Source organism: Crocuta crocuta, unplaced genomic scaffold (assembly GCF_008692635.1).
Source record: "Crocuta crocuta isolate KB4526 unplaced genomic scaffold, BGI_CrCroc_1.0 scaffold30, whole genome shotgun sequence".
In the NCBI taxonomy this organism is placed as follows: domain Eukaryota; kingdom Metazoa; phylum Chordata; class Mammalia; order Carnivora; family Hyaenidae; genus Crocuta; species Crocuta crocuta.
The window spans coordinates 7,133,740-7,145,944 of NW_027528345.1; positions in this window are offsets into that span (position 1 = coordinate 7,133,740).

Below are 12,205 nucleotides of genomic sequence, written 5' to 3' on the forward strand. Positions count from 1 at the left end.
CATTAAAAAAATTTTAATAAAATAAAGCAAGGATGACATAAATCCATAAATGACCTATTGAAATAAAATACTCTAGGGGCTAGGCTTGGACAGAGCTATAAACCCTCCATAAGCCCTTAGAGATACTTTGCAAAAGAGAATACAGGACTAACAATTCCTTTACCCTGATCCAATGTGATCCTTCTTTCTTTCTTATCAGTTTGGGTGCCCAAAGGCAGTAGAGCTGGAAAGAGGAACTGCATCCAAGAGTGAGGATTGAAAGGCATCAGGGAAAGATCAGAAAGACAAGAAAATGAGAAAATGAATGACAAGATCAGGAGGCAGGAACGTCTGAAACAAGTCACCTGGCATGAGCTATCAAGGCAGGACTAGAGCTGAGGTCATCTCAGGGTGCTGGAAGCTCTTGTGCTGCTATTTGATGCTTCAGTCTTACTTGGGGGAAATAATGGTTTTTGTCTTTTCTGATGACAAGATAGCTTTGAGAAGGAGGGGCTGGTTTTTTGTTTTTATTTTATGTTATTTTTTACTGCTGGCAGTACTTAGGGAGAAGAGTCCTATTCATTATTTGAGTAGAGTAACACGCTTTACTAAAATAAGTTTCTATTCTTAAAATAGGAAATACCCAGAAATATCCATTTTGAAGGACTCTTTATTCAGTTATATTTTAGGCATACGAAGCTACTTCATAATCCCAAAGGGGATAATTTTAACAAGAGATTTAAAACTGATAGTCTTCTGTTGATAAGTATGTATAGTTTTTTATACAAACATATATTTATGTGCTTCTAAAATAAAGTGCTCAGAGTTTTTGATTCAAATGTAACGTGTCCAAGATTGAACTCATCATTTCTTTCCCCAACCCAAAGGGTCTTCTCCACCTGCAGATGCCATCTTGGGAAACAGCACCACCATGGACACAATCACTCAAGCTAGGAGAAGGGGGGTATCTTGGCTGTCTCCCTCACTCTTTATTTTAAATTAATTAATTCTTTGAGTTAGCATTTACTAAGTGCCAGGCATTTTGCTGGTCTATCATGGAGTTTGGAGTTAGGATGGGAGGCCAGTATTCCTCAAATGGTTTTGGCAGTGGATGTGAAAATTACAGATGGAAAGGAGTGCTCAGAGGAAAAGAACTCAGAGCATGACCCTGTGAGCCTAACAGAGGAACACGTACTGGCCTGGGAGTCAGGGAGGCTCCCCTGAGGATGTGAGCCTTGTTGGGTTCTGTCCTCTTTTTATTAAGGTTTTTTTGTTTTTTAATTTTTGAAATTTTTATTTATTTTTAAGAGAGAGAGAGAGAGACAGAGCATAAATGGGGGAGGGGCAGAGAGAGAGGAAGACACAGAATCCAAAGCAAGCTCCAGGCTCTGAGCTGTCAGCACAGAGCCCAACATGGGGCTCGAACTAAGGAACTATGAGATTGTGACTTGAGCCAAAGTCAGACTGAGACACCCAGGCACCCTTTTACTAAGGGTTTTTGTTTTTGTTTTTGTTTTTTTTCTAGGAGAGAGAGAGAGAGACAGCATGAGCAGGGGAGGGTCAGAGAGAGAGGGAGTCACAGACTGAAACTGGCTCCAGGCTCTGAGCTGGCAGTCAGCACAGAGCCCGACACGGAGCTCGAACCCACGAACCGTGAGATCATGACCTAAGCGAAAGTCGGATGCTCAACCGACTAAGCCACCCAGGCGCCCCTTACTAAGGGTTTTAATAGGAAGGGGGTGATGGACATGGTCCAGTGTGCATTTTCAAAGGAATAATTGCCAATCTCATTGCTCTACTGCCTAAATACTCCTGGCATTTGTTTCTCCATCCTCATGGCCCTCACTAGCATGAGCTTCCATTAACTCACTCCTGGCCAAGTCCTTTCCAAATGACTTCGATTACATACTTAATCGTTAATTAACAGTATTTTATTCTATTACTAAAGTATATTCCTAATTGTCATTAAAATATTAACATTTTACTTAAAAAGTCTTTTTTAATGTTTAGTTTTGAGAGAGACAGAGTGTGAGTGGGGGAGGGGCAGAGAGAGAGGGAGACACTGAATCTGAAGCAGGCTCCAGGCTCTGAGCTGTCAGCACAGAGCCAGACGTGGGGCTCAAACTCATGAACCATGAGATCATGACCTGAGCTGTAGTCAGACGCTAAAACTGACTGAGCTACCTGGGGGCCCTAAAATATTAACATTTTAATGTGGTAAATTTGATTCAGTGTACTTTATTTTTATTCTTATTTTTAAAATATTTATTTATTTATTTTTGAGAGAGAGAGAGAGAGAGAAAGAGGGAGGGAGAGAGAGAGAGAGAGCACAAGCAGGGGAGGGGGAGAGAGAGAAAGGGAGAGAGAATCCCAAGCAGGCTTTGTGCTGTGAGCACGGAGCTGGATGGGGGGCTCAACCCCACAAACAGTAACATCGTGATCTGGGCCAAAATCGAGAGCCAGATGCCCAATTGACTGCACCACCCAGACACTCCAGTATACTTTGCTTTTTAAATTGTGTTCAACACTCTGTGATATAGCTATTCATAAGTCTAGTTTCAGATCTGATTTATTCTGACTCTGAATTTAGTGGCTGTGGCAGGTGGAAAAGAAGTCTCACAGACATACATGGACCCAGTGGAGACAGTGCAGAGACCACTGCACTTAACAAATCAAGCCATTCATTTCTTCATCCCATCCGCTAATTTACAAAGATAAATTTTGTTCATTGTTCATCTACAAATGTATGCATTAGATGAGGGTCATCACTAATAACTACAGAAGTGAGCCCATAAACCCTACTTGATACTTCCGTATTGGTTTTGATGGACTTCTTAACACCTTTGGTTAGATGGGCATTGCTTTACCTTGCAATGTGCCAAAGAGTCCTTAAGAGAAGTGAAAGTGTCAGCTCTACTTTTTCTTATTTCCTTATGCTTGTATTGTCCATTTTTTGGAGGACAAATTAAAGTAAAATATAATTTATAAATTGAATCAACTAAGCACACAGAAATGCAATACATCACAATATGCCAAAAGGCGACAAATTAACAAGGGCATCATTGTCACCCTCACCCCTCACCCTCCCCCACCCCCCGGGCTCCTTCCTCAAGATACCCTGTGCTGCAAGTGACAGGGGGCCATCTAATGTGTGAGCTACCAATGATCTATGTAGTAATCTAAAGAGGAGTTCCAATATTTTCTCCCTGCAGTCTTCCGTTACTCCATGTCAGCCTTCCCCCAGAGCCTTCTAGCAACTCCCTCTCCCCTCTCTTGATCACCTAATCCCTCCACTGTACTTTATAAGCAATTGCCATTTCTGAAATCCAAACGAGCTTATATGCTTCCTTGAAATTATTTATTCAAAGACTGCCTTCCCCACTAGTCTATAAGCTTCATAAAAGCAGATGGCATGTTTTCAACTGTTTCTAAGTTCCTCAGACATAATGGAAGCTGAGTATATATTTATTTGTCCAATTAATGAATGTATGAATGACTAAATAGAATATCTGTATAGCTAAGTAGCTCTAATTCTTTCATATTTAATTTAAATGTCAGGTCCCTAAAAGGACAAGGAATATAACAAAAATATAAAATATGTATCAAATGTACAGTTAGCTAAGTTTTGAAAGTTTAGTAGTCTGTATATGTGTATCAAATGAATAGCCTTATTTATTTATTTAGATTTATTTATTTTTGAGAGAGTGGGTACTCAAACAGGGAAGGGGTGGCGGGGAGGGGGACCAGAAGATCCAAAGCAGGCTCTGTGCTGACAGAAGCTAGCCCAATGTGGAGCTCAAACCCTCAAATCGTGAGATCATGACCTGAGCCAAAGATGGACACTCAACCAACTGAGCCACCCAGGCGCCCCTGAAGAGCCATTTTTAGAATCTTGGGATGTATAAATTGCAATTTTAAAATGCCAAGGGTAAGTATCTACTGAATGTCACTCTTAAAAGGAAACAAAAGGAACCTCAGCCTATGTTTAAAAGTGATATATTTAGGGGTGTCTGGGTGCTCAGTCAGTTAAGTGCCCAACTTCAGCTTAGGTCATGATCTCACGGTTGGTAGGTTCAAGCCCCATGACAGGCTCTGTGCTGACATCTTAGAGCTTGGAGCCTGCTTCAGATCTGTGGCTCTCTCTGCCCCTCCTCCGCTCATGCTCTGTCTCTTTCTCTTTCAAAAATAAATAAACATTTTAAAAGTTTTTTTAAAGTAATATATCTAGTTTAACAGTTTTCTATTTTATGTGAATTATCTGGGGAATTCAGAGCCCCAACCACTTCCTTAATAAGTATCGTTTTTACTTCCAGAATTATCTGGGTATGTGCCAGCATTCTCCAAGTCACATTCCCTGTATGATATTAACATTTGTAAATGCGGTCTAATTAAATTTTGTGCTAAAAAAACCCACCAGTTACAGTTTGTTCTGTTTTTCCTCCTTGCTCTTTGTATAAAAATGAGAATTTAGACATAATCCTATAGTTAAGATAGAAACTATTCAGCAATATCAATTTAATAATGAATACGACAGTTCTTTGTATATATTCAAATTCTTATTGTTAATCCGCTGATCTCAATTTTGAAAAGGAACAGAATTAAAGAAAACAGTCTTATTACTGCTTGGTATTTGTTCATTCATTCATTTATTCATGTGTTCAATGGATGTGTTCAAAGTTAATTCCTTTTAAAGGCAGCATTCTTTATCGGATTCTCTCATCTCCTTTGGAAACTTGCTCCTGAGTTTATTTTTTTATTACTGTATTTTTATTCCCTTCTCTACTGAGATGGTAAAATATTCAAACCTCTCATCATTAAAAAAAAATTGAAAGCAAGGAAGGGGGAGGAAATAAGAGAAGAAAGGAAGACAGGGAAAAAGAAAGGGAGGAAATGTCCCTGGATTTTACATTTCTCTCTAGATAAAGCTCTTATCTTCCTTCTCTTTAAGAACAAGCTTCCCCAAAGAATAGTTAACAATATGTTTCCAAGTTTTTACCTCCCATTCATTCTTTAAACACACACACATACACACACACACAAAAATGCAAAATTAATTGTTTCTCACAACAATTAATTGTTTCTCACAACAACAAAAATTAGAAAATGCAGTAATATCTAAAGAAAACCAAACTCATCTCTAAGTTTATACGCCATTAAAAAAGCACTCTTGATATTTAGTTCATTTTGTATATGTGCTCATCTTTTTAAAATTCAGAATCATGTCCAGGTTTGCATTTTTAGCAACATTAAATTATGATCAGTTTACTATATCATTAACAATTCTTCAAAAACATAAAGTTTAATGACTACAAAATATCCCATCATATGGTCTTTGCATTCTCATTAACTGCAGATTTTCATTTAATTTTATGTGTATAATACTTTTCCCGCATCTCTGATTATTTTTTTTTATGGTTTTTTATTATTATTATTATTTTGAGAGAGAGAGAGTGAGAGAGAGCATGCAGGGAGGGGCAGAGCAAGAGGGAAACAGAGAATCCCAGGCAGGATCCATGCTTTCAGCACAGAGCTGGACACCAGGCTCGAACCCACGAACTGTGAGATCACAACCTGATCCAAAATCAAGAGTTGGATGCTTAACTGACGGAGCCACCCAGGCACCTCTGATGATTTCTGTAGATAAATTTCTAGAAGTAAAATCAAAGGGTTTAAGTGTAGCAATATTTTAAAATATTTGATACAATTTTAAAAATCACTTTCTAGAGAGTATGCATTAAAACATTGATAGTATGTGAAGGTGCTTGTGACATTGCATCTTTAGCAGTCTTGAGTATTATAATTTCGCTCATTTTTATTAGCTTAGTAAGTGAAAAAGAATTTCTAGATTGAATTTGCATCTTTTATTACTGATTTTATTGAACTTTTAAAATGTGCTTATTAGACCTTTTATTTCTTCTATGAATTGTGTATCATATGCTTTACTCATTGTTCTAATATTTTGATGTTTTTAAATCCATTTGTGCAAGCTTTTTATAATTTAAAAAGCATAATTGGGGCTCCTGGGTGGCTTAGTCGGTTAAGCGTCCGACTTTCGCTTAGGTCATGATCTCGCGGTTCGTGGGTTCGAGCCCCGCGTCGGGCTCTGTGCTGACTGCCAGCTCAGAGCCTGGAGCCTGTTTCAGTCTGTGACTCCCTCTCTCTCTGACCCTCCCCTGCTCACACTGTCTCTCTCTCTCCTAGAAATAAATAAAAACATTTTTTTAAAAAAGCATAATTGTAGTTAATTATACATCTTTTCAATTTTTGTTTGCTTTTTATTTTTTTATCTTCAGAAGTTTAAACTTTTTATGTCAATGAAGTGTTGAATATTTTTCTTATATCTACAGATTTATTTCTCATACAGACACAATATTCACTAGAATTTGGCCTTAGTTCCTATGACTTGGGTTTCCCTCCCCCATTTAATTGTTTCATCCACGTAGGAGTAAAAGTTAAGAATTTAAATTGATTTGTTCCAAATCACTAACCAATTATTCCAGTACCAGTTGTGGAAATTCCTTCTCTTCCCCTCAGCTGTGGTGCCTCCTTTATCAGATGGTATTATATTTTAAAATATGTATATGTAATAAGGTTCTACTCCTGATCTACTTATTCTGCTTGCCGATCTGTCCACTCTTTTTTTTTTTAAATTTTAATGTTTTATTTATTTCTAGGAAAGAGAGAGAGAGAGAGAGCGTGAGCAGGGGAGGGTCAGAGAGAGAGGGAGTCACAGACTGAAACAGGCTCCAGGCTCTGAGCTGGCAGTCAGCACAGAGCCCGACGCGGGGCTCGAACCCACGAACCGTGAGATCATGACCTAAGCGANTGTGTTTTAGTATCAACTAGGGCACAAGTCTTTTTATATTTTTCTTAGCTCTTCTTCTCTGTTTATTATTCCAGGTGTATTTTAGGATCATTACTAAGACAAAAAAACAAACCCCTAGATTTGGACTTTTATTATGTCTATAAGTCAGTGTAAACACACCCATAAAACATTTACAATAAAAACACATAAAAATCTAGGAATTTCCTTAAAAAGAAATGTGTAGGCTCTATTTCTCTAATTTTGAACACACGAGGGTGCCTGACTGGCTCAGTTGGTAAGGCATGTGGTTCTTGATCTTGAGGTCGTAGATCCCAGAACCCACGTTGGGTCAGGAGATTACTTATAAAGAAATAAATAACACTTAAAAAAGTAAACATAAAATTTTTCTAAGATATAAATGAAGTACTGACTACATGGAGAAATATACAATCAGAAGGTAAGGAATTTTCCTAAATTAATTCATAGAAAATTAACTTTGCACCAAGATCCTTTTAATTTTTTTTAAGATTTTACTTTTAAGTAATATCGGTACCCAAGGTGGGGCTTGAACTTACAACCGGGAAACCAAGAGTCGAGTGCTCGACGGACTGAGCCAGCCAGCCTCCCGACCCATAAATACTTTTAAAAATAATAATAAAATGAATTATGCTAACTGTTTTCAACGAAAGCAGCAAGTTTTAGGTAAATTACATTTCCATATCAGGAAAGCATAAATAAGAACCTTCTGTGCATGAGGGGTTTTGTTTGGTTTTGGGGTTTTGGATTTTGGTTTTGTTATTTGCTGCAAAAAGCTTCTTTGTTTCCCCTCGGTCCACGGTTGACGGAGGGCTCCGGGGGGACCGAAAAGCTGCCTCGCGCCTGCGCAGAGAGCATGACGCAGAAGCCCCTGCCCCAGGGGGAGGCCCGAGGGGCCCTCGAAGGCTGCCGGGCTCCTGTCTCCTCGGGGTGCCTGCTGGGGAGCCTGGGGCAGCGCCCCGAGCCCAGGCCCGCGGAGGGGAGGCGGGTGGGCGCCCTCCCNAGAAGGGGCGTCCCTGGGTCTGTTGACGCAAGAGACGCATCCGGGACCGCCAGGGGGATGGCCCTTAAATGTGTTTAAGTTTTAACCATCCACAATACAGTGTTGCCATTCTTATTATATAGACGGAAATGAAAGACACGCCTTATGTTTGCTATATGGAGTAAAAGAGGATCTTGGTCCAAGTTACCCAAAATGTTTAATAATCAACCAATTAGGCATCTGTTGAGGGTTGGGTTCTCTGGGGAAGAATTCAAGACTGAGATTAATGAGCGGAAAGTTTATTAGGGAATGCTCTCGGGATCTACATTTGAGGAAGGGAAGGAAGCAATACCTGGGAACAGAGAAGTGGGACTATGGCACAGTCTCAGGGAAGGCCTCAGGTAACCCCTTAGGGAGGCGTGAGGTTGTGATGGCCCTTCAGAGTGGTCTTGAGTTAGGATGAGGGGCCAGATATTTTTACCCGTTTGTTGACCAGTTATTGGATGCCGGCTGTGGTGGGAGCGGAGTGTGACCTTCGGTGAATCACCTTTCTGTAGCTGAGCTCTTTCTGTAAGACAGCATATAAATGAGGGCTTCTGTGGGCTCCTAAAAGGGGACATGGACAGTGTCCCATGGTGTCCTCTGCAGTACAGACAACATAAGCCTTGCAATTCCACATCATATATCATTGCATAGACAGTAAATATAAATGCAAATGCAAAAGTAGAAAATCCTTGAGAGAATTAATTACGCACAGCCCAGTATGCTTCGTGTCATAAACAGGAAGAAATATAAAAGGAAGGATTCTAGGGTTCTCATTGTTCTGACTTGTCTGCCACTTGAGCATGAAAAACTAGGATGGAAGAATTCGAATCTCATTTCCTTTGCTTTCCATTCATTCCTTTCTTTAGTGAAGCAGCAAAACAAAAAGAAGCTGGGAGGAATAGCAAGGAAACAAAGGTCACCATACATTCTTAAAGCTCAGGATGGGGGTGGGGGCTAGAACAGTCAGTATTTCCTAGACAGCTGCTAATATGAATTCAGATTCAGACCTGTCTGCTGGCACTGCCTGTGTTTTTCTTTTTCTTTTCTTTTTTTAAAAAATATTTTTATTTATTTCCGAGAGAGAGAGAGAGAGAGACAGCGTGAGCAGGGGAGGGTCAGAGAGAGAGGGAGTCACAGACTGAAACAGGCTCCAGGCTCCGAGCTGGCAGTCAGCACAGAGCCCGACACGGGGCTCGAACCCACGAACCGCGAGATCATGACCTGAGCGAAAGTCGGACACTTAACCGACTAAGCCACCCAGGCGCCCCTGTGTTTCTTTTTCTGCATGCTATAAATATTTGGGATAGAACAGAACAAAACAATTAGAGATTATTCCTCCATTGTAGAATAACTCAGTTTTGTCATCCACTGGTTTAATTAATGTTGATGGAGTCCTTACCAGGCACTCTACTATTTGTGTAAAAAGAGATATACCAGGCACTTGATTAAAAAGAGATGGATGAAATACAGTTTTAGTTATGAAGATCTACAGAGCTTATCAGTCCCATTAATTACTAGGGTGTTTGTTTTGCTATTTTGTTCCATGCAAGTGGCAAAGTAACCAAAATAGTTACCTAAATCCATGTTGAGTGGGCATTTGAAAGCCATTAAAAACTTAAGGTACACCCTGAAGTAGATTTTTGTAGATGAAAGGTAGATGCAAGCATGGGGAGGGGGGACACAGGCAACCCATTTTTTTTTAATGAAGACAAAGTAAAAGAATGTCCTACAGTGGGAGTAAAAATGCAGTGAAGAGGGGCATTCTTGAATTGTTTGTTGACTTTAATGAAGAACCTAAAATAGTAAGTTAGATGCCATTCATTCATTCTTTTGGAATAGGGTCCTACTTACAAGCATGGTCTTTGTTACCAAATATACCCAAATTCTAGTGTTGTCCACGCAAGAGCATGTGTGGGCAAGTAACTTAACCTCCTCAGTCTTGAGTATCATCACTTGTAAGACAGGGATGGTAGTACCAATTTCATAGGATTGTTGTGGATTACATGAGATACAAACTTAAATAGAGCCTGGCACTTTTTGCTTACTACTTCTTAGCTCTTGTTAAGACTTCATATTCTTGGGGCACCTGGATGGCTCAGTTGGTTAAGTGACTGACTCTTGATTTTGGCTCATGATGATCTCATAGTTGGTGAGTTCAAGCCCCACTTCTGCCTCTGTGCCGACAGCATGGAACCTCCTTGGGACGGACTCTCCCTCTCTCTCTCTCTCTCTCTCTGCCCCTCCCCTACTCTTGTGTGCTCTCTCTCTCTCTCTCAAAATAAATTTTTAGCAAAAGAAAAAATTAGTATTCTTTACTTGAACACTTATTTAACTCTGTTTGTAGTTAATATGGGAGATGGCAAAGCCTGATGGTTACGAAAATGGTCTCCAGAACCAGACAGCCAGAGTTCAAACCCAGAAACCCATTTTCTGCCTTTGGCAGGGTGCATGGCTTTGGGCAAGTTACTTAACCACATTGTTCCTCAATTCCCTTATCTACAAAAGTGGAGATTATACAGTTCCTACTCATAGTGTTATTGTGAAGATTGAATAAATGTCTGTAAAGCTTTGAGCATGCTACCACATAGAAAGAGCCATGTAGGGGAGCCAGGATGGCTCAGTCAGTTAAGCGCCTGACTGTTGGTTTCAGCAGGTCATGATCTCATGTTTCAGCAGGTCATGATCTCATGGTTTGGTGAGTTCAAGCCCCACATTGGGCTCTATGCTGGTGGCACAGAGCCTGCTTGGGATTCTCTCTCTCCCACTCTCTGCCCCTCCCCCACTCTCACTGTCTCTCTCAAATAAAATAAAATAAAACTTAAAAATTTTTTAAAAAAGAAAGAGCCATGTAAATATTAGCTATCATCATCACCTTCGTCATCATCATCACTGCTTGGGTTGTTAAAGACATGCTTTTCTAAACAATAAACAAAACTAAAAGGAATGGGAGAAGATATTTGCAAATGATATATTGGATAAAAGGTTAATATCCAAAATCTATAAAGAACTTATCAAACTTATCAAACTCAACACCCAAAAAGCAAATAATCCAGTGAAGAAACGGGCAGAGGACATGAAAAGACATTTTTCCAAAGAAGCCAGATGGCTAACAGACACATGAAAAGGTGCTCAGTGTCACTCATCATCAAGGAAATACAAATCAAAACCACAATGAGATATCACCTCACACCTGTCCAAATGACTAAAATTAACAACTCAGGAAACAACAGATGTTGGCCAGGATGTGGAGAAAGGTGAATCCTTTTGAACTGTTGGTGGGAATGGAAAACTGGTGCTGCCACTCCGGAAAACAATGTGGAGTTTCCTTAAAAAATTAAAAATAGAACTACCCTGTGACCCAGCAATTGTACTACTAGGTATTTATCCAAAGGATACAAAAATACTGATTAAAAGGGGCACATATCCCAATGTTTATGGCAGTACTATCATCAATAGCCAAATTATGGAAAAAGCCCAAACGTCCATCTGCTGATGAATAATGAAGACGCACGCGCGCACGCGCGCACGCGCGCACACACACACACACACACACACACACTGGAATATTACTTGACAATCAAAAAGAATGAAATCTTGCCATTTGCAACAACATGGATAGAACTGGAGGGTATTATATTAAGTGAAATAAGTCAGTCAGAGAAAGAAAAATATCATATGATTTCATTTATATGTGAATTTAAGAAACAAAGCAGATGAACATAGGGAAAGAGAAGGAAAAATAAAATAAGATAAAACCAGAGAGGGAGGTAGACCATAACAGATTCTTAAATACAGAGAACAAACTGAGGGTTGCTGGAGGGGTGTTAGATGGAGGATGGGCTAAATGGGCGATGGGCATTAAGGAGGACATTTGACGGGATGAATATTGGGTGTTATATGTAAGTGATAAATTCCTACTCCTGAAACTAATGTTATGCTATATGTTAACTAACTTGAATCTAAATTTAAAATGAAAAATTTAAGAAAATTTTAAAAAAGACCTGTGCTTCTCTAGATTAGTTGATGTTGCAGGACATGAAGCCCTTAGACGTACACCAACACACTGGAAGGCACACACAGGCAAACACACCCCAACTACAAATAGTCCAAGCTGCTACACACCGTTCTGGGGCGAGACTAGCAGAGCACTTTTCCTCTGCTGAATTTCTCTGGGAAAGGAAGCTGACTTCTATAACAGAGTGTAAGGGCAAGATAAGACAGGAGGAATGAACTGCCAGTCCCGGGGCAAAGGGTAACCCTGGTGCCCTCCTCACCTCCCTTATCAGCCTTCTTTCCTTCCTTGTGCCACTCCCACCCTCTACTGCCCCCCAACCCCCCGCCCGCCCCCGCCAGGGCCT